General features: G+C 41.7%; 1 protein-coding gene across 1 annotated transcript in view; it reads right to left on the reverse strand.

Moving 5' to 3' along the window:
• MCPH1 (microcephalin 1) overlaps window positions 1–25015 on the reverse strand; it is a 321427-nt gene that overhangs the window by 22302 nt on the left and 274110 nt on the right. The gene's annotated exons all lie outside the window — the stretch shown is intronic.

Below are 25015 nucleotides of genomic sequence, written 5' to 3' on the forward strand. Positions count from 1 at the left end.
TCTGGAGAAAGCGGTTTTCTTCAACTTCCATCAAAAATCAAGTACTTTAAGCAGTTCATTTCCCCCCCCCCCCACTGTACATCTCACTATTTCCCACTTTCTGCATAGCAAAATGAGTCTAATGGGGTTATTCATTCCTGCCGCGATAATGCCGATCGGCAGAACTATCACACGGAAACTCCCATTGAAAATGGGTACTATCGCATTTTCAAGGATAACCCCCGAAGTATCTCTATAACAGAGATAACCAAACGTATCGCATTGTGATGGTACAAAACAACAAAAGTTCTCATGGCCCCAACTATTTGCGTGTGTCAAATCTATGCCTAAAATAAACCCTTTAGATTTAGTTGTTGAAATTTAACTCTCTGTATATAATTTGTGAGCTTCAGCTAGCACTACTATGTGAATAGATACCCAAGTCTAACTTTTCGGAACATTTGAAGATGACAAACCTGACTCACTGGTAAAAACAATACTGTATGTTGGCTAGTTCTGAAAACATGACTGAAAAACTTCTGTAAACCTCACAATTAGAGCATTTTTCAGCATAAGAGTGCATGCTGAGGGTAACATGAAAAATGTTTGGATTGGGCACGTAGGCCTCACAAGACTTCCTCTGTATGCCAAGTTAGCGAACTGTACTAATAGGGTAATTTATCAAAACTAAATGAAGTGATACACCTCTTAAGGCTGTGAACCACATCCAGCTCTTTTTCTTACTGGAGCAGTTAAATAGGGTCCAAGAACCGACATGTCTCTTTATTTAGCAATATAAACACTAGCTTCATTTTACCTGCTCATGTCATAACCTGGAGCAATTTATCAACATTCAAAAGAATGAGCAACCTGAAAATTAATAACTTGAAGGTGCTGTTATGTATAACAAAAACAAAAAAACAGTTTAAAACAAATATTTTACATGCCAATCTCTCTACTAAAGTAGTTAATCATTTCACTTTAAAGAAAAAACACTGACTCTGCTTGTGTGTTTCAGCAGTTCTTTCACTGTTCCCATTATAACCACTCACCTTACAAAATCATTACAAATGGCGTTACATTAAGTTAATTTGCTAAGAAAGTATCGAAATCCTTGAATAGTGTGAATGAAAAGGCTGATGTGGTTCATCTGTTTATATTTGCTTGTGTTCTTATATAAAGTGCCGGAGAATACTGTGACATGCAACAAATGCTTGTCTTTTAATTTGTAACCGTTTTGCTTATGTTTTCAATTTGCTGAGTTTGTGTTACTGAACACACCAATGGGTCTACTCACTGAAGTACTATAACCATTATTTGATGGGAGCAATTACACTAGCGGTTTTGGGCCAAAACATTTTCCCGTTTTGGTTATGCTGGAACTTGATTGGTTTTGCACTTGTAAAAGAAGAATATGGAAAAATTTAAATAAGCAGAAATTTGATTTCTAAATGCTGGAAAGTTTGCAAGTTTTTCGTTCACAAACCCATACGATCACTTATTTTATGAAAATAAAAAATACAAATGGATATACCGAACCTGCCCATCGTTACTAGCCATGATTATTAACAGATATTTAGATTCATAGTAGAGTACTTCATTTATTTTTATATTTAAACCATTATAAAACTATATCTGTTTTCGTCAAAAGAATAATGGGAATGGAGCTTGTGTGGATAAGGTTTTATTTTAGGATTTCTTAAGAGGATATAATAAGTTCAATTAAAATGTTTGGAGGAGTATCCGTTTTCTACACACTTTTTTTTTATTATTAAAGGAACCTACATTAAAATAATGTTAGTCGATTCATTTCACACAACACTATCATCTGCAAAAAGAAATACGTTTTAATATTTTACTCCTGTATATACTAAAAACAAGAAATAACTAACAGATTTCCTGCGGGACAAGGTTGGTAACACTTCATCATTATGAGTATGTCCAGCTACGAACAACTATCTACTTCCTTTATGTCATTAAGTTTTGTATCCACTTGTAAATATTAATTTTGAAGGCTTTATTTACCATTTTTTTTGTATCCATTTATAAATCAGATTCTATACTAGAAGCCTTCACAAAATCCCAAACTAGATTTACTTTAATCGGCAACATACGTACATCCAAACTTTTACCCCCCACTATGTAGTTCAAAGCTCTGTATTGGTTCTAGAGAAATGTAAATTTGCTCTGGGTTGTGATACATTTCAAAGGACAAAGAAGAGTCGTTCATACAAGGTAAACACGTGTTTCAAAAACTCGCAGTACACACAAAGGACGTGTGTGGTTTAGAAGCTGTGTGCAGTAAATAAAGAATAGTCTTACAATGAATGTTACTTAAAGAATGACATCTTGTTTTGGCACATTCTATTTGCTCTAAAGTACTGTAAGTTGGCTCTTTGTAATGATTATCCTTTCATCGCGGAAATCTGATGGCTCTATAGAGTATAAAAGTAAAACCAGTTGCTTGTTTCTGATGTTTCATTCATGGATAGGGGTTGCAACATATTTTATAGTTCAGGCTTTACAGATTATTTCTACAATCCATTAGGTCATATAATTGTGTTTATTTTGAGGCACTTTGGATGACTTAACATCTTCCACGGTTAAACACGTTTACATTAAGCACATTTTATGGTTTGCTCTCCTTACAATGTGAAGGCTTGATGCAAAATGGTGGTTTCGTTATACTCAAAAAGGCTAAACATATCTGGTAGTAGCAAATTATTCATATACATTTTCGTTGCAAACGTATGACAGTGAGGATAGCGTTTATAAAATGTTTGGAAAATAATTTTATGGTGTGGCATATTGTCTGTTTTGAGGGATAAAAATGGACCATAATATTCTTACAACAATCAACACTAGATTCAACAGGTAAGAGAAGGAACCATTCTGTATTTTAGAAGCAACATTTACATATTAGATTGTAAGCTCCTCTTCCTTAATGTTACTCTTATGTCTTAAGCACTTATTCCCATGACCTATTTATATTATTTGTAATTTATATGATTACGACATGTATTACTACTGTGAAGCGCTATGTATATTTATGGCGCTATATAAATAAAGACATACTACTACTACTACTACTACTACTACTACATGCCAACAAATCCTGGGGGTTTGCCTGATTGATTTTCACTTTATTAGTAAGGGTAAATTTGACCACCATGGCAAAGGAGATATCTGATGAATGGATTCCAAAACTATTAAGGGAGCAGTACTACCTAAGCAATGTGATGTTTATCTCCTCTCAGTAGAGAAAATGTTTCTTCTTGCAAGCCATGGTTATACAGTAGCAGAGGCATTTTTACCATGCATTACTATACTTTGATTCTGTGTTTGTCAGTTTGCGATTTGGGGAATGTCAATAGGAGGAACTGGTCCATGTACATGTAATATAAACAGATGTTTTAGGGCAACATTTCCACCCTCCTCCGCTCCCTTTTTTTCTGCCCAAGAAATGATGTGGCAAAAAAAGTCCATAGCTAACAAGCTGTGCCAGATGTAAAGAAATGTGCACGTTTTTATCATTTGACACAGCCATGAGCAAAAAATAATACAGCATTTCAAAGCATGCAGTATACAGAGACCACCGATTGGGTTTTTTTTTCATTGACAGTCACAGTATTGGCATCTTGTAAAAGTCTCCAATGTATATCGTACCCAGACTATATAACATTAAGTTTTCTAGCAACCCTTCACTACAATGGAATTAAAACAGTCATATAATAAAAACATGCATTCATTCTTAGTCAAGATAGAAAGCCACTTTATTAGCACGATCCTTCCTTTGTTATCGATTACAGGCATACCCCGCTTTTACATACGCAATGGGACCGGAGCATGTATGTGAAGCGAAAATGTACTTAAAGTGAAGCACTACCTTTTTTCCACCTTACAATGCATGTACTGTACTGCAAACGTCATATACATGCATAACTGATGTAAATAATGCATTTGTAACCAAAATAAATACAGTAGGCTTTATTGAAATAAAATCTTTAATGTCAGCTGATTTTTCTTATAAGTGCTGTAGATACAACATGGATGAATGGAAAATCATTTTAAAAATATGTAGGAAGGATGAAGGAGAGGGCATATCTTCTACTGTACAGTATTTTTACTGAAAGAGCATGAAGGTGAGGTGCATTTATTTGACTGACTGATATATATTTTAGGACTTTTGTGACTTTGGTGAAAACAATACAGTACAATACTGTACAGTACAGTGTTGTACAATGCTGTGCTTCCTTAGGCCGTGCGTATAGTGCCCGCGACCGGCGACGTCACCCATCCCCGCTAGCGAAAGTTATATTTCGCTTTGCGGCGGCGTCGCGGGCTCCCGGGCATTTGATTTGTTCAGGGGCTGTCACATGAGGTGACAACCCTTGAAAAATCAAATATTCCCGGCTTCCAAAGTCCGCTCCGTCGCATTGCCGCTGTCGCGCTTACTATAAGCGCGACAGCGGCAATGTGTTTGTTTTTGGGCGGCATCGCCGGCACTATACGCACGGCCTTACTCAGGTCCTTGATCAGCTTAGCTTACACGCACGCACTCCCTCAGTCACGTATGCACGCCCTCAGTCACACAATCTCTCACGCACTCCCTCAGTCACACAATCTCACGCACTCCCTCAGTCACACAATCTCTCACGCACGCACACACAGTCAGTCACGCACGCATGCACTCAGTCACGCAAGTACACACACTCAGTCACGCACGTACACAGACACACACAGACACACACACACACACACACACAGACACACTCAGACAAGCACAGAATGCAGTAGAAGAGCACCTCCTCCCCCATAGCCCGTAACTCACATGCAAAGTTCCGTTCTACAGCAGCAGCAGCAGCAGGCTAGAGCGAGCTGGGAGGAGGGAGGAGGGAGGAGGGAAGAGGAGAGCGGAGGGAGAAAAGCCAGGAGTTGCAGTGCGGGCGGAATCACTGCTATAGCTGCTGATTGATGGCGCGCCCGATCTCCCCGTTCCCCCTGCCATCTGGCCCCGTTCCCCCTTACCTGCACTCCGGCTCAGTTAGAGACCACAATGAAGGAGGTTGCAGTATTGATGAGAGATGCGCATGCACGCCGCCCCCTGGTGTCCGTACTCGCGAAGCATGCGTACGTACACAGGGGTAATGGTGCAACTAAAAATAAATGTACGTACTTGCGAGTGTACGTAAAGCTGGTGTACGTAAAACGGGGTGTGCCTGTATGGCATTTCCAATGGACTGATTTATACAAAAATCAGTTGAAATGAATGCATAGTTTTTAAACTATTGCAAGTTGCAATCAGTATCCAGACATTCCTCGATCAAAATACTTGAAATACAAATATAGGCTAAAAGTATCCGTCGTCTACATTTAGCATAGGTTGAACTTGATGGACATCTGTCGTTTTTCAACCTCATCTACCATGTAACCATGTAAATACTGTAATTTTACCAACTAAATAAAACAAAGGACATAAAACCTCTAGAACAGGCCTGCATAACACATGGCCCGCCGGGACTCCCTCCCGCAACGGCCCCCTCCACCCCCCCCCCTTTCTTGGTGCGGTGACGCACTCACGCACTGACGCTCGCTCTCTCCTCCCCCCCCCACGAGCCTGCTCAGGCACCAGCAGTTGACGTGCGGAAGCACTATGTCCCCGCTCCCGCTCTAGCAGTGTGAACCGGAACTTCCGGGGTCTGCTGCCAAAGCGCGTTTCTTACCTCGCGCCGCACGGCTAATAGCTCCTGGCTGAGGCCCGCTTCCACCGCTGCCTCGATCAGGTAGCAATGGGGTGGGGAGGTGATTGATGATGATGATGGGGACTGCTGAAAGGTGCTGGGGGGGAGACTGGTGATAGGTGCTGGGGGGACTTGTGAAAGATGCTGGGGGGAGACTGGTGAAAGGTGCTGGTTGGAGACTGGTGAAAGGTGCTGGGGAAGACTGCTCAAAGGTGCTGGGGAAGACTGCTTTATGGTGCTATGGGTACTGCTGAAAGGTGCTGGGGGAGATGAAGGGTGCTGGGGGAGATGAAGGGTGCTGGGGGAGATGAAGGGTGCTGGGGGAGATGAAGGGTGCTGGGGGAGATGAAGGGTGCTGGGGGAGATGAAGGGTGCTGGGGGAGACTTCTGAAGGGTGCTGGGGGAGATGATGAAGGGTGCTGGGTGGAGGGTGATGTGAGGTGCAGGGTGGAGGGTGATGTGAGGTGCAGGGTGATGTGAGGTGCAGGGGGGAGGTTGATATGAGCTGCATTGGGAGGGTGATGTGAGATGCAGGGGGATATATGAGGCTGATGAGGGGTGCTGGGGGAGATATGAGGATGATGATGATGTTACCTGTGCGGCCCGAATCTGTTTTCCTTGGAGCACTTCGGCCCTTCTCACTTTACAAGTTGTGTAGGCCTGTTCTAGAAGCAGCTGAGACATTCTCTAGTGGTTCAAAACTCTCAATCTCTGCAGTGTCACCCCCAAAAGAGCAGTTGTTATGCAAGGAAATCAATGCTACATTTAAGTTAGGAAATGCCAAAAGAGAATATCGAAAGCTGGTTTAAAAACAAATAAGCTTCATCACTGCAACGGTACGCCAAATTACATTTTGCTTTTGGCTTTTCAGGGTAGGAGTATATAATAAAACAGAGTTTTTCTTCCTTGTTTAACCCCAGAATTAAATCACCTTCAGCAACAGTGAACAATTGATAACCACTTTGAAAAATTACAGGAGTCTATCATACAAATTATTACAAAACAGTTTTTTAAAGTCCTACAATATAGAAGGCATTATCATCATCATAACATTGTTGATTAAAAATAAACCTCTACAAAAGAAACCACATAGAATAAAACACTTCATATAATGTATAACAAAAAGGGACCAAACCAACAATTTCATTTATTTACTTTGTTACCTAATTATTGGGGTACCCAACCTACTGTTGAGAATGCCAATCCTTAATCCATTTGCGATGTGGTCTGTGGATGACATGTGAATACTGTAAAGAAGCTCAGGGAAGCCCTCCTAACAACATCCACCACCATTTGTATTACTCGTTGTAATAACGCAAAGGAAAGCAGTGTTCTGCCATTCATTTGAATGTCTGTTAATGATCATTACTGACTGCAGCACGTTACTGTATAGACCCCCGTTACGTTTCCAGACCCCACTCGTTTATCTTCATCTGATAATTTTGGGACTTTGAGCAAGTCAAACAAAGCTTATCCTATATGTATTGAACGTATATGTGGTTCTTCAGATACCATTATTCTTTTATAAGTCCTGTAATTTAAAACGTGTGGATATACTTTTCATTCTCATTGATTTGAATGCATAGACCTTACTGTATCTTTAGCGCTGTATCTCCTTTAAGGGGGAAAACGTAATTAACAGTATTCATTTAACTTGAATGGAGTATTATAATTAAACATTCTACAAAAATAAGATACTGTGCTTACAAATACAACAGTTTCAAATAACTGAAAGACTGAAATATAAACCACTGATGTACAGTATGCTCTTTCTTCCTTGCCTTCTTAAAGAGAAACACGTGTAGCCCTGGTAAGAAATTGGGCTATATGTCTTTCCTCCTACTGGTGTAAGTCCTGCTAAGGGCAGGCTGCCAGTAGTTATCATGGGTTTTCCCCACCTCAAGCCCTGCTTTGAGTGGTGAAGGTAGGCCACCTGACTCTGTGTCTAAGGCAAGAGACACAGGGGAGGGGTCTGCTGACATCATGAGGGGCAGGGCTGTCTAAAGTTAGTCTTGCCTGTTCCTGTCAGTGACAAGCAGTTCTGTCCTGGGTTCAGAGGAGGAAGAGTTGGTTGAGTGAGTTCCAGGAGAGTGCAGAGTTGGAGAGTTATGTATCACATTTGGAGGAGCTCAGGCAGGCCCTGAGTAGAGCTTATAGAGCTGTGGTGGACCAGTGCCCCTCACCCTGCTTAGGGGGTGAAGGAAGAGTTGGCCCCACCCTGAGTGCCTGTGACTTGGGGTGGTGGCAGGAAAACAACTGAGAACACCCAGACCATCCTGAAGGGGTACAGTCTGGAAAGAGAAGACCTGCTCTGTACCTGATACTGCTGTGTGCTGCTGCGGACAATAAAGAGCTGCTGCTACTTGTTTTATAAGAGACTGTGTGAGACTGAAATCTCTCGCCCCAGATCGGGGTTCTCTGGAAGGATTTCACCCTACCCTGATAGGGCTTGCCAGAGATGGAGGCGCTGCACCACTAGAACCAGATGAAGGCATGTACCCCAGAAGCCTGTCCCTGTTGTTCCCCATACCATCGCGGGAGACTCAGGCCCTCCTGTTCCTCACAGGTATGCACCACCAAGACACAGGTAGTCAGACCTTAGCACACCCTGGGGCTCCGATCTGCGACCGGGGGGGTCTATGGGTTACACAAGTAAAACCGGAAACACTTCAAGATGCTTTAAATATTCCATTTAGATGTAATCATTTATTGCATACTGTAACAGGGGAGTAATCCCTGTTCAAGTAATGTGCCTTTAATCTAGCAGTGTGGTGGTTAACTGCTGGTAGTCAATTAATAAACACCACCTGCCTGATTTAGATTGCTTACAAAAGCTTGTCTGTTGAGACAGGAAGTGACTCCTTAGCTCACTTGTGAGCTGACCTTTGGAGACAGAGCAGGGGTTCTTGAGTCTCCCAGGAGAGACTGACCAAGAGAACACAGATCTCTGGAGCTGACCATGTCTTGAGCTCTGCCAGAAGACACAGAAGAGTTGATTTCAAGACACAGGGAAAACTACTAAACCTGAATCTGACACACCCTGAGGGAAGGGAGCTGAACCAGGAACAGAGAAGATTTTCCCTCCAAGAAACAGATAAGACTTTCATTCTTAAGAGACTTCTTATATCTGCTTATTTCATGCTATGTGTTTGGGGCTGGGAGAAATGCTTGACTAAGGGAGATGTGAATTAATTGCATAGTGTTTCACTAGAAATACTCCCAAGTGAATAGAAGCTTTGTTCCCCCCCCCCTGTGTTTGGATGGATTTCCTGATGAAAAGGAAAAGGCACAATAAAGCCTTATTATAATTTCACCTTATAAAAGTCTCCAATTGTGTACCTCTGTGAACGTCCGTCTACACATACCAAAAAGACGTGCACTAATGTTTCACACCAATTCTGTCTGTTCCAGTGACTGACTCTTATATTGTTTCTTTTGTCCATAGAAGTCAATATTTATTCAAATTACAGTGCATTATACTTGGATCAATCATCTTCATCGATGGGGAGAAGGTGGATGCAGAGTTTGCGCTAGATTTTGTTCTATGTATTAAAAATACTAATTTAAAACTTTGAAGGAGTATTTTTACTCCAAGAGGAATAGGACTCTCCCTCTTTTTATACACAATATACACTCGCACACATATAGAAAGATGGCGCATATAGGACCAGTCTGGTGTCCGGAGTCGCAGCCCACAATGCCTTCCAAAGCGCTAGTCAAGGCATTGTGGGATGCAACTTCAGAGAGCAGAACGGTTACGACAGCTCTGAATGCGCTAGTGGTGTACGTGTGCGGTCCACTTCTCCTGCAGTAAATGCATACAAACATAAAGCTGCGGCCATAGAGCACACGACAGAGCGCAAGTATGCACGCGCGCCTGTCGCCTGAGCCATTTGTGGATTCCATTCACTCATGTGACGGGGAGGCGTGGCCGTGACGTCACCAGGTTAGTTCACCCTCATTGGTGGAAACGCTCATGTGCCGTGACCACATTTTTTGTCTGCTCCAAATCCTGCCACGCGCATTGCACAGCGCGCAGCATGGCCGGACTGGTGCATTCACAGATGTAGTCTGTCTGTATCCGGGATTTACCTGACCCGAGCCTGTCCCTTATGTGAGATTTTCCAATAAATTTATATGCGTTATCCGCAATTTAACCTGGGTGAAGTCAGACCTGAAAGCGGGCAGAAATTTGATATGTGGAGTTATATGCAATACCAGCCCGAAACACAAGTTGGCGATCACGAGTTATTGTGTTCCCTCCCCTCTAGCTGTAGGAAAAACTGTACTGCATGTTACATGCTGACAAGGGCTAGGTTGAGTGGATAATGACCCAAAACATAGTGCCTCGTCTACCCATATTCACACAAGCGGAGTTAACTGGATGAAGAATCCCCCGGAGTAAGTGCTGCATTGTAAGTGTTTCTTTTTGATTTCTACTGTATGGATCTTTGCTCTTACATCCCCTTTTTTGTCCCTGATGTTGCAGATCACCCGATTTGAACCCCAAAGACCAATGGCCAATGACTCATGACTAAGTCTAAGTGTCACTTCTCCTTACTAATCCTCCCGAATCTCTCTGCTGCCTTTCGACACTGTTGATCACCCCCTTCTCCAGAACACACTCCTGGTTCACGTCCTACCTATCAAACCACTCCTTCAGTGTTTCCTTCTTTGGTGCCTCCTCATCAAGGCTGTATTTTGCCTTCTGCTACTCTCACTTTACATCTCTTTTCTTGGTGAACAAATGCAATCGGACTTTGCTGATGACAGACAAATTTACCTCTCCTCCCCCGACATATCCACCCTCTTATGTCCCGTCCTGTGTCACCAACTGTCTCACTGCAATATCCTTCTGGATGTCCCACTGTTACCTGAAGCTTAACATGTCCATACCAGAACTAATACTCTTTTTCTCTTCCAATGCCACACCTACACTGGCGGCCACTTTTATTCTAATGCGGCCGCCACCGCAATGTGTGGGCAGACGCGGCTATTTTTTTTTCTCGCAGCATGCCGCACGACAGCCGGGCGCCGGTCACGTGCGCCAGGCATTCCCGAAGACGCCAGGCATCCCCGAAGACGCCAGGCATCCCCGAAGGAGGCTGAAGGTAAGGGGGTATGCTATTAATCCAGAGCGTGGAGCGGAGCGGAACAGCGAGGGGAAGGGAAGGGGGAGGGAAAGATGCGGAGAAGATGGGCTGGCGCGTGGCCAAGTTCGGCGCCAGCCCGAAAACTGCTGCGGGACAAGACGGGCAAAAGCAGCATTAAAGCTGGTCGCAGCAGTACATCCAAACTCTCCTTCACTGTCAATAACACCAGAATTTCAATAAAATTAACAAAATATTTGATTCTTGGTTATCCCAGGTAAAGGAACACCATTGTATGGGCCTGTTATTGGTTGGGCAATGGAGGGAAGGTCAACCACCTGCTGGGAGAATTTACATCCCAAAGCAGGAGCATTGTCCTACACGGACAGTGAGGCGCCAAGTTTAGTGGGGTGCCTAGAGCCCTGACCCGCTCATGGGATTAGCCAGCTTTGAATTTTTCCTCCTCTCAGCGACACTCCCTGTGGGTAACATTATCTGCTGTAACCATGCCTCCTTGTCTGATTGGTCTGATTTATTATAATCGGCTAACCAAGCCAGAGTTCCAGAAGTGCAGTGGGTATGTCTAAGTGACCGGATATCTCCACGGATGTTATCAGCGGATGCCATCGGACACTCAGGCTGCCAAGTCTGAGCGACCTCCAGGAAGGACTTTAAGCAGCTTGGGGCAGCTTAGGCTGGTGATGGTCCCCAACTCAAAGGCTGCAGTAGCCAGGAGGCTACTAGCAATGATGTACCTTGGAGGTCTGGGGAAGTGGCCAGAGGTCTACTTCTACTGGACTGTGTCTTGTGCTCAGGGGAACCATCCTACTGACTGCAGTGCCCAGGATTGCCAAGCTGTGCTGGCATCCCGGAAGAAAAACACTAGCTCTTTTCAGGAGTAGTAACTGTTCTTGTGATACCTGTACAGGGGTGTTGGGTACCTTGTTGCTGAATCTGGTTACTAATAAATCCTAAAACGTATTAGCTCCCTCTATCTGGCTAGTAGTAACCTGGGCTCTGGGGCTGCTTCCCCTACAGGAAAGTCTGGGGACAGTGAAGGGAGTAGCCTACCCTATAGGCCCTGTTGGCAGCGGACTTACTTGTCTGGTCACGCATCTGGGGCCGACGGCACTCAGGCCTATGCAGTCACGTGACAATTTTTATATAATATATATAAAAAATTGTCACGTGACTGCATAGGCCCGAGTGCCGTCGGCCCCAGATGCGTGACCAGACATACATACATACATATATATACACACACACATACACACAGTACGTTACCATCCAGCAGGGCAGCAGAACAGCAAAGAGAGGCAGCACTCAGAGGTAAGTGTACAAAGAATTATATTGTAGCAGACACAAAAATCTGACGTTTTGATCCCACAGAGGGGATCGAAACGTCGGATTTTTGTGTCTGTTACAATACAATTCTTTGTACACTTACCTCTGAGTGCTGCCTCTCTTTGCTGTTCTGCTGGCCGGTAACGTACTCTTTGCATTATTTATGGGACTAGCACCAGGCTTATTTGGATTACAACGTTGGAGTGCTTACTGTTTTTCTTACCATTATACACACACACACACACACACATATATATACTGTATATATATATATATATATATATATATATATATATATATATATATATATATATATATATATATTTTTTTTTTTTTTCATAAAGGTTCAAGAATAGGACAGAAACATTGATTGTATACAGGTGCGTCGAGTATTCTAACACTTGCCTTGGAAAATCTGGGGCTATAACCAACAAGATCCAGGTACATGCTGCATACATGCTGCAAACATTTCAGTGTCATTTCTGCAGAGACTAATGGCCCATTGGATTAACACAGCAGGGGTCCCTGGCAGTACCATTCAGTTTGAATGGGACTGTCAGGGATCCCCGCTGTTGATCCGATGGGCCATTAGTCTGTCTGCAGAAATGTTGCAGCATGTACCCAGCATGTACCTGTGTCTTGTTGGTGATTGCCCCAGATTGGTTTTAGAATACTCGTCGGCACTACAGTATGTTAGTATAATAAAAACTATTGATTTTACACAAGTCCAGTGGAGTGCCGTCAAGTTTTCTCTCCTCTGTCAGATTTTCTCTCCCCTCGCCAGTACTTTTAGCGACATGCACCAGTGGTAGGATACAATTGTTTTTGTGAGTGCTCCTTGCACGTTTTTTTTCTCTATAATCCAATTATCATGCACTAATGCCCAGTTTAACTAAAGGGTTGAGATGTGCTAAAACATGTGCATTGTGTGTGTATATATTGTATATACAGAAAAAAAAGGAAGAGAAATCACACAATATATAGAAAACAATTAGCAAGTGCTCATGTCATAATTAATATAAAAAAAGATACTTCACCAATCAAATGACCAGGGATGAGATACCTGTGTATATGGATTAAATACCATGTTCTTCATCAACCTGTAGTGTTGTGTCTCCTTCCCTGGTCATTTGATTTTGGTGATATAGATAAATATTCCAGAATTAACTCTTTCAGTGCATAGACAAAACACGTACCCCTGCAGGACTGCTATGCAATGCATTGCTGTCCTGTCTGGGAGCAGAAGGGTTAAAGGACATGAACCATGCAAAAACTTCCTTTTTGATGAATAAAACGCTCATCAGCATTGCAGTACCTGGCAGTGTGTAGATGGATATTACATTGATAAGAAAAACATTTCCCATTCTAGCAAAAACACAAAGCAGCGATCTTGCTGAAAGGGAAAGTCTGGCAGACATGCAAGGTCACAAAGATAAAGATATAAAGGGTCACGCACAGATAGAGAGAAAGATATTTTCCCAAGACACATTCTTCTCCTATCGCCAAACTAATCTAATATGACAGAAGTACTCGTTCTTGATTTATCTGACCACATTCGCACAAAGTGTAGCGCACTAATTATCCAAACAAAAATCCAATTGAAGATATGGCAAAGAATGTAGTTTTAATCAGTGGTAAAGATATCAGTGTATTAACATGTGCCAAAGTCAAAACTTTTTTAAGGCTGCATTTGTGTTGAGAAAGCAGCAACAAAGGATGGGAACGTAATCATCTTGGGAGTCTACAAATAACTTAATAAAGGTCATAAATCTGGTTTCCAGGCCTATGCTTTTCAACAACTTCATGAAATATGTCAATACTTGGATAAACAAATCTTTCTTCCAAATGACAATCTGAAGCTTTAAACAAGAGGTTGAAAAATAAATCTCAATTGGTTTGATTAAGGAATCAGAAAATGCACAGCATCTGCGGTGTCCTGATCCCTTTAACGCGAGAGACATCAAAGGAGCAGAGGTTATCCCCAGGACTTTTTGCATTAGAGTTTGGTTGGGCAAATCAAAAATGGAACACAATTATTTAGGTGAAAACCGAGGGGGTGGTTCTGTATAAAGTGTTGCAAAAAGGAATTTTGCTGTGCAACAGACCAACAGAATAATAGCAAGTTAGTGCGTCTCTGTGGCCAATGCATAAAACCGCTTGTGTATCAAGCGGGTTTTGTTTGTCAACTTCTTTTTTTCACCAGGAAAGCAATGATTGTATTAGGTGGATGTTCGAGGTGGTGTTAGGATGTGGTCTGTGGCGTGCATAGCTAAATCAAATGTAATACTCTATCAAACTTCAAGCACGCACCACTTTTGTATGCCATAAATGTATCAAAATTCTCTGACAAGTTTTTCTTGCATTGATCGAAAAACGCAAATAGACGCAAACAATTTTTCATGCATTCATATGTATGAATGTGATGCACTCCATACAAAGAATAAGAAAATATGCACCAAATGTAAGAGCATAAACAATGACATACCAACATATGCCCCTAATGGGTTTAGGTGACAACCTGATTTTATTACACAAGGCACTCTGTCAATTTGTTTTCAACAAAATCCTTCCCTCCAAGTTTCTATACAAATTAGCTGTGATGATTAAAAATGAAGAGTTTTAGAAAGGTTGGAGTAGGACATCTTTATCAGGCATTGATGAATATGGAGAGAACAGTAGAGAGAGTTCATAATGTTGAACTAAAGCTCAGACCTGTCATAGCGCAGATTAGATTTAGATGAGCTTGAAAAAGAATTACAGTGTGTATTGATTTCAATGCATGTAGTCCGAGCCATTGTAAATATTTACATAAACTATATTTAGATTAGTTATTTCTTGCCATGAGCTTCCAAACAACATTTGTGATGCTTAACTTAGACACTTAGCACATATTTGTTTGACTTTGTGAACAGCTCTGAATTATCAGTTGACCGAACCTGTCAACTATCAGGAGGGAGATGGATTTGGAGAACCATAATTAAAAGATTTAGCATTCCAAGAATAGTATGTTTTCAAATGTGTAAGTTACGTCATTTAATTAACTCCTATCTGAAGGGTCTGCAAACGTTTTTGAACTTTAACCTTGAAATGCAAGGAAGATCCAACTTCAAATTCCCAACTCAAGGTTTTCCGAAGGCAGCAGGCAAAGTCTAACAAAAATGCAGCTGAATAAAAATGTGTTTACTTTAAAGCAGAAATTTCCTGCTAAAAAGATTTATCTGTAATACCGGTGTATATACATGTAGAGGTATCAGTACCGTGTTAGCCGAGCTTCAATAATCAAAAAATAAATAGATGATACCGTTCTGTGGCTAACGAAATGCTTTTATTTGTGCGAGCTTTCGAGATACACTGATCTCTTCTTCCGGCGATGTTCTAGCGAACTCTCTTCCCATGAGCGCTAAAGGCCATGTCTGTACATACTGTGCTATATGTATGCACACACAGCTGTCTCTCACACATACTAATACTCCTTATTTTTCCATCCATATACACCAATAGGGACCACATAGTATCCACACACACTTTTAGTTGTGCTACACAGTCTCACATTTCCACACCATTTATATCCCTCTCACTCCACACACACCTTGTGTAGAGCACTGTTTATACTCTGGGCTCTCCATTCATTTTTATTCACACTGATACACATACACACTCTTTCTTCACTTGCCTTCAGTTACCCTTTGACACCTCTAGCCATAAAACACATCCACACGGGGGAAGGAGAAGCACAGATAACATTCCAAGAGACACTGTTTTTAAGTTATCCTTGCTTCATTCATTGTAACATCGCCGGAAGAAGAGATCAGTGTATCTCGAAAGCTCGCACAAATAAAAGCATTTCGTTAGCCACAGAACGGTATCATCTATCTATTTTTTGATTATATATATATATATATATATATATATATATATATATATATATATATATATATATATATTACATGCACACATGTAAGTATGGGAAAGGAACACAGGTAGAAGTCTCAAAAAAAAATTGGTGCTAATAATATATGGTAGTAAACATAACATGAACATATGCTGTGGTAACTACAAGATAGCTTCTACCTGTGTTCCTTTCCCATACTTACATGTGTGCATCTAGCTGACCGGACGGTCCTGTTGGGGAGAGGGTCTATTGTGTACCCTCTCTTGCAATTTATATACATAGGTGCTATTACATATTCTTTACTCCTTTCGCTTACGTTTGTTTTTGCTTGATATTTGGTTTATCCTTTATTCATTGTTGTAAGGGGTTGTCAGGGAATGTTTTTTAATCTATGTGTGTTTTGTTTATGTGACGTCTATAATAAACTTTATTTAGTGAGTATACCCGAGTGCTAATTTTGGAATACTTTTTCCCTTTTTTATATATATATATATATATATATATATATATATATATATATATATATATATATATATATATATATATATATATATATACATATATACAATAGGGGTCTGCGCTCGTGTGTGGAACGCCAGAAGTATAGGATATATAAAATTAATTGAACCGGTATAAATCATAAATACATCAACATAATATTAATGAATTAATATAATGATATATCAATGCAATATATCCTAAACAATGAAATTAATTAATATACCAAAAATGCACTGTGAATGTCCAATATAAAAAAAAGCTAAAAACATACAATTATACAGAAAAAATGTTTTTTTTGTGTGTAGTGCTGTGAACTTTGCCTTAATCTGCTCAATGCAGATAGTCCTCTAGAGTCCAACAAATAAGTCCAATAATTGGCGCTTTTTTTTCTTATATTTTTCTATATATATATATATATATATATATATATATATATATATATATATATATATATATATATATATATATATACAACAAAAAGCAGCAGCCAGCACTCCAAGCAACAAATGTAAAGTCAAGGTGCATGCTCCATAGAAATCAATATAGAAACCCTGTCTTCCCATAAGAAAAGGCACAAAAGCAGCAACACTCAGATAAAGCAAAAAGACATGTATTAGCAGTTACAAAACAGCACACTATAAACCCAACGTTTCGGTCCTAGGCAGGACCTTCCTCAGGGGGGTGCTACCAGACAATGACACCCAGAGAACATATATACCCCATAGTTCACCATGTGAGGACAATTAGAGGCAGCTAATTGTACAATCCTGGAGCTCCACGAGTGCAATCAGTGTATGAGGTAGTACGGCGGCCATCTTGGAAATCAGGAGACAGAGCAATGTATGCTATCTCACATGGGCAGATGAGTACAGGCTCCCCCGGTGGACAAAAAAATCCTAGCGTCCAATGTTGCTAGGAAACGCATGTGTGGCGTCATAAAGTCCTGGGAAGTCAGCTCAAAGTAAAGTTGCGCATGTGCAAGGCTCTGTGACAGCACCAGAGTGTCACGCCGATCTGGTACCCCATTCAGTGTCAATTGCATCAGTGTGGCAGCTCCCTAAAGAAAATGACAGTGAAGGAACAAGTGAATCAACACAAAGGGAATAAAAACAATTTCAAGAGTTGAGGGTGACTGTTTAGGTGGCAAGGGGAGGGAGGGCAAGGGGAGGGAAGGATAACAAGGGAAAGGAGGAGGTAGAGCAAAAACATGTATATAAATTAGGCAATTGTAAATGGCATACTGGTTAAATATTAATATTCAGTACTGCACCATTGGGGAACAATAATGCAAAGTCCCGGCAATGGAAACCTAATTATGAGCTTCTATGCATTAATGAAGAGAAAAGGACACAGAACAATAATTCAAAAGATGCAATCACAAAAAACATCCTAATTTGAAATCTTCATTTAGTCCTCGCGGAGCCATTGTGTTCAGTTCAAAAATCATGCGAGTTTCAAGTTGTAACAGCAATTTGCCCCTGTCTCCTCCATGGGGGCCAGCATGTGCTTGCATGATGGGCATGCATCGTAGCGTTGCCAAGCTATGCTTGTGATCTTTAAAATGTCTCGCTACCGGTTGCAGTTTGAGATCCTCATTATTCGTACTGTCAAGTAATGCCTTCCTGATGGAGGAGCGGTGCAAGCTCATACGCTCCTTCAACATACGTGTAGTTTTACCAATATAATACAGGTCACATGGACACCGGATGATGTATACAACGAATTTACTCTCACAGTTCATGTAATCCTTTATTTTAATGGCTTTTCCACTGTGTGGATGGACAAAGCTTTTCCCCAATATCATGTGTTGACAGTTTATACAGCCATGACATTTGTGTACACCGGGAGTTTTGGAGAGCCAATTCGTAGGGCTGGCATACTTGGATACCGGATCTGCCTGTGTCAATAGGTCACCTATGTTTCGGCCCCTGCGGTAACAGAATAATGGTGGTTTGGTGAAGGTTTTCCCAATTCTTTTGTCGTTTTCCAAGATGTGCCAGTGTTTCGTGATACTTCTACGAATAGTACATGATGAAGTACTAAAAGTGGTATTAATCCCAAAACGATCTGAAGTGCTGGTTTGGATGGTTGGTTTGAGGAGTTGATCACGGGAAAACCTTCTTGCCTTGGCTAAGGCCTCTTTGACCTCTTTGTGGTTATAACCTCTTGCAAGGAACCTGTGTGTCATACACTGTAGCGCTTCCTCACACTCGCCACTCCTACTGGTGATCCTCAAGACCCTAAGAAATTGAGAATACAGCAACCCCTTCTTCAGAGCATCAGGGTGGTGACTACTGGCCAAAAGTAGGGTATTTCTGTCCGTTGCTTTATGATGAATCTTCGTCAGCAGCCGGGTAGGTCCCTTGTAAACAACAGTGTCAAGAAAAACGATCTGCTCATTGCTGTAGTTGAGGGTAAATCTTATGTTTGACGGAATAGAATTCAGGTATTCCAAAAATTGCAACAGGTCTGCTTCAGAGCCATCCCATATCAGGAACAGATCGTCAATATATCTCATATATGTCCTGATATTATTAGCATATGGGGAATCATACAGGATATGGGTTTGTTCATATTGGGACATAAACAGATTGGCATACGATGGGGCCATGTTAGACCCCATCGCTGTGCCCATACATTGTAGAAAGAATTTTTTCTCGAATTTGAAAAAATTCTTATGGAGCACAATGTCTATAAGCAGAAGTAAAAATTCTATTGGCGGACCAGTATAGCCAATGAATTTTTCTAAATGATCCTTTACTGCTTCCATACCCTCAGCATGCCCAATATTCGTATAAAGGCTCGAAACGTCCAATGTGACCAGGAGGCAGTTAGTAAGGTCAAAATCCAAGGCGTCCAAATTATTGATAAAGTCAGTGGTGTCTTTTATATAGCTTGGCGTACTGACCACAATCGGCTGTAGATGAAAGTCAATATACTGAGAGAGGGGGTGACATAGGGAGCCCATCGCCGCAATGATGGGTCTCCCTGGTGGAGAGGTCAAAGATTTATGCACTTTGGGTAAAATGTATATCACTGGAGTGATCTGGAATTCCTGTGTTAAGAATTTCCCTGTTTCCTCCGATATCCACCTATTGTTAATGCCAAGTTGTATAATGGTATCAATCTCTTTTTTATAAATGTGGGTGGGATCACCTTTCAGTGCTTTGTAGTGCAAGCATACATTAAGTTGCCGCATTATTTCTGCTCTATATTGTTCATAGTCCATCACAACTATGCCCCCCCCTTTGTCCGCTGACTTGATAATGATTGCTGTATTATCCTTAAGTGACTTGATTGCAAGGTGCTCCTCTTTGGTGAGGTTAAAAAAGCTTCTTTTTTGATTTTTAACAGCATCCCTGGTATCCGCTTCCACCAGACTAATGAATGTCATGATGTTGGGATTATGAACCTGGGGGTCAAAAGAGCTCACCTGTTTGAAAGGTTGTGTTGTCCGATTTTCTTCATTAAGCGTAGAGCCGTCTCGCTGATATCTGCAGAAGAAGTCATTCAAGCGAAGGCGTCTATTGAGCCTGTATAGATCTACCTCCCAGTCAAATGGGTCCAGTGTATGTGTTGGCACAAATGATAAGCCCTTTTCAAGGACACTCTTTTCCGATGGTGTTAACATGTAGGAAGAGATGTTATACACTACGTCCTTCACTTCTTGGCCTTCTGGACCCCTCTGTCCTTTGATTGCCTTGGAAGAAATCTTGTTGCTGCGGCCGCCGCCCTTGCGGGTCTTTCGCCAGCGTCTGGGTCGTGGGGTGGGGGTTTCTGATGTATTACACCCCCTTGTCCTAAAAAAGGATCCGTGCGAGCAGTATCTTGGTTGTCCGAGTGATCAGTATCACTAGTGTTGTACGCACTCCCCGTGGTGCCTGCGCGTCTTCCCCTTGTGTTCTTCCGTCTTTGGCCTGGTCTCCCATGAATCGTCTCACTGATTTTTAACCTCACCAAAGAGGAGCACCTTGCAATCAAGTCACTTAAGGATAATACAGCAATCATTATCAAGTCAGCGGACAAAGGGGGGGGCATAGTTGTGATGGACTATGAACAATATAGAGCAGAAATAATGCGGCAACTTAATGTATGCTTGCACTACAAAGCACTGAAAGGTGATCCCACCCACATTTATAAAAAAGAGATTGATACCATTATACAACTTGGCATTAACAATAGGTGGATATCGGAGGAAACAGGGAAATTCTTAACACAGGAATTCCCGATCACTCCAGTGATATACATTTTACCCAAAGTGCATAAATCTTTGACCTCTCCACCAGGGAGACCCATCATTGCGGCGATGGGCTCCCTATGTCACCCCCTCTCTCAGTATATTGACTTTCATCTACAGCCGATTGTGGTCAGTACGCCAAGCTATATAAAAGACACCACTGACTTTATCAATAAATTGGACGCCTTGGATTTTGACCTTACTAACTGCCTCCTGGTCACATTGGACGTTTCGAGCCTTTATACGAATATTGGGCATGCTGAGGGTATGGAAGCAGTAAAGGATCATTTAGAAAAATTCATTGGCTATACTGGTCCGCCAATAGAATTTTTACTTCTGCTTATAGACATTGTGCTCCATAAGAATTTTTTCAAATTCGAGAAAAAATTCTTTCTACAATGTATGGGCACAGCGATGGGGTCTAACATGGCCCCATCGTATGCCAATCTGTTTATGTCCCAATATGAACAAACCCATATCCTGTATGATTCCCCATATGCTAATAATATCAGGACATATATGAGATATATTGACGATCTGTTCCTGATATGGGATGGCTCTGAAGCAGACCTGTTGCAATTTTTGGAATACCTGAATTCTATTCCGTCAAACATAAGATTTACCCTCAACTACAGCAATGAGCAGATCGTTTTTCTTGACACTGTTGTTTACAAGGGACCTACCCGGCTGCTGACGAAGATTCATCATAAAGCAACGGACAGAAATACCCTACTTTTGGCCAGTAGTCACCACCCTGATGCTCTGAAGAAGGGGTTGCTGTATTCTCAATTTCTTAGGGTCTTGAGGATCACCAGTAGGAGTGACGAGTGTGAGGAAGCGCTACAGTGTATGACACACAGGTTCCTTGCAAGAGGTTATAACCACAAAGAGGTCAAAGAGGCCTTAGCCAAGGCAAGAAGGTTTTCCCGTGATCAACTCCTCAAACCAACCATCCAAACCAGCACTTCAGATCGTTTTGGGATTAATACCACTTTTAGTACTTCATCATGTACTATTCGTAGAAGTATCACGAAACACTGGCACATCTTGGAAAACGACAAAAGAATTGGGAAAACCTTCACCAAACCACCATTATTCTGTTACCGCAGGGGCCGAAACATAGGTGACCTATTGACACAGGCAGATCCGGTATCCAAGTATGCCAGCCCTACGAATTGGCTCTCCAAAACTCCCGGTGTACACAAATGTCATGGCTGTATAAACTGTCAACACATGATATTGGGGAAAAGCTTTGTCCATCCACACAGTGGAAAAGCCATTAAAATAAAGGATTACATGAACTGTGAGAGTAAATTCGTTGTATACATCATCCGGTGTCCATGTGACCTGTATTATATTGGTAAAACTACACGTATGTTGAAGGAGCGTATGAGCTTGCACCGCTCCTCCATCAGGAAGGCATTACTTGACAGTACGAATAATGAGGATCTCAAACTGCAACCGGTAGCGAGACATTTTAAAGATCACAAGCATAGCTTGGCAACGCTACGATGCATGCCCATCATGCAAGCACATGCTGGCCCCCGTGGAGGAGACAGGGGCAAATTGCTGTTACAACTTGAAACTCGCATGATTTTTGAACTGAACACAATGGCTCCACGAGGACTAAATGAAGATTTCAAATTAGGATGTTTTTTGTGATTGCATCTTTTGAATTATTGTTCTGTGTCCTTTTCTCTTCATTAATGCATAGAAGCTCATAATTAGGTTTCCATTGCCGGGACTTTGCATTATTGTTCCCCAATGGTGCAGTACTGAATATTAATATTTAACCAGTATGCCATTTACAATTGCCTAATTTATATGCATGTTTTTGCTCTACCTCCTCCTTTCCCTTGTTATCCTTCCCTCCCCTTGCCCTCCCTCCCCTTGCCATCTAAACAGTCACCCTCAACTCTTGAAATTGTTTTTATTCCCTTTATGTGTTGATTCACTTGTTCCTTCACTGTCATTTTCTTTAGGGAGCTGCCACACTGATGCAATTGACACTGAATGGGGTACCAGATCGGCGTGACACTCTGGTGCTGTCACAGAGCCTTGCACATGCGCAACTTTACTTTGAGCTGACTTCCCAGGACTTTATGACGCCACACATGCGTTTCCTAGCAACATTGGACGCTAGGATTTTTTTGTCCACCGGGGGAGCCTGTACTCATCTGCCCATGTGAGATAGCATACATTGCTCTGTCTCCTGATTTCCAAGATGGCCGCCGTACTACCTCATACACTGATTGCACTCGTGGAGCTCCAGGATTGTACAATTAGCTGCCTCTAATTGTCCTCACATGGTGAACTATGGGGTATATATGTTCTCTGGGTGTCATTGTCTGGTAGCACCCCCCTGAGGAAGGTCCTGCCTAGGACCGAAACGTTGGGTTTATAGTGTGCTGTTTTGTAACTGCTAATACATGTCTTTTTGCTTTATCTGAGTGTTGCTGCTTTTGTGCCTTTTCTTATGGGAAGACAGGGTTTCTATATATATATATATATATATATATGAGTAAAAAGAGAAAAAAGTAACCCGTATGGGAGCACTCAGGTATGCAGATTAACATATAGTATTTTATTTATTTGACACAGTGCAAAAAAAGATTAGTAAAGAGTACATGATTAAAAACACTTAAAAAAAAGGCTAGGACCCCTGTCACGGGTACTACCCATAGACACATGTGGGCAAAACTAGGGAATGACTCAAATTGTCAACCCTTAACATGAAAATGGATAGTGACTCAAGAGACACTTGGATAGATCAGAATAAATCACAACAGGTTAATGGGTTCACAGGCACCTATACAAAGCTAAAGATAATGCGTACTAAACACCAATGAAGTGACTAGTCAAAATATAAATGACAATCGTAAACCATCATAAATCTGCTTGAGCATACAATTATGTAACCAATACCAACAGCACAAATTAATCACTTGAAGGAAAAAGGTGGCATGATGGGATAAAGTCACTAGATGTGTAGAACAATGAAGTGTGTGAATAGCATGTATAGAAAATTGCCTAATGAACACCTATTAGATAACCTTGTGTGTGTTGTCAGTATCCATGATGAAAAAATAGAGTGTCACAGTCCAGAGATTAGTTGCACCAGTGCTGGGTAGCATAGTTACGTGAACATCTGTCAGGGGTCCTGCCTAGCACCCCCACTCCGACGCGTTTCGTCCAGAGACTTAGACTTGGAGTGGTGAGGGAACTAGGGCAGAGGACTGTTTATATAGGATTAAATTTCGCGCCAAAAACGGGTAGGAGCGGCAACAGCTCCAGTCAATAACAATCATGTGGAAGGAAGTCACCTCCCTGTGCAGACATCTACCATGGACGCCAAGACAAGTCAATTTTTGCTACATTTGGATTACTCACTTTCTATACATTCCTGGACTTATGGGATGAAATTTGGACACAATGGACTAGTGTGCTATTTTTTGGACACTATCACATTTTGACCAGATTGATATATGATTTCTGTGTTATTCATTTTTCTTATATCACACTGTTTTGGTCATATATTGTTGGTTGGCCCTGAGATTAAGGGCATATAGCTCATCATAATACCACAATGTGTTTAGTTTTGGATGGTGCACGGTGGAGGTACTTATACAGTACTTATATAGTGATGAAATGTATCTGGATATATCTTGTTACTATTCATGAAGTACACTACAGTCTCCTTTCCCCCAAAGAATGCTGTTATAGTGCCCCCACATAATGCTCCATTTAAGGCACTCTTTACATACTCTATAGACTATGCCTGTTGCCTATTGGTCATTTTAGGACCATAATTATAGTGATCTCTCTAGTTCTGCGTATAAATGCTGTAAAGGGCACTTGTATTTACAAACATTTTTGTTTGCACTTCCATACAGGGTCATGTGGACCGATTTACATATCCATTATGCATGCGCGATATGCGGTCCAAGCCGACACGCATTGACAGAATGACATGACATGCTGCGTCTTATACTGACAAGCGATGAGAGTGAGAGGCAACATACTGCGCACGCGCAGCAGACAGCACTGTAGGGTATAGATTTAGAGACAGAAGTCAGGGCTTACGAGTCGCGCATGCGCACACTACACATGCGGACCCTGTCATGACTACGTATTACAATGCGTGCCAGACTGACACGCGGAAGTGGCATATAGCTAGTAATCGAAATAAGCAGCTGCAGCTGTTGCCACTCCTACCCGTTTTTGGCGCGAA

The sequence above is a fragment of the Ascaphus truei genome, chromosome 4, assembly GCF_040206685.1.
Source record: "Ascaphus truei isolate aAscTru1 chromosome 4, aAscTru1.hap1, whole genome shotgun sequence".
In the NCBI taxonomy this organism is placed as follows: Eukaryota; Metazoa; Chordata; class Amphibia; order Anura; family Ascaphidae; genus Ascaphus; species Ascaphus truei.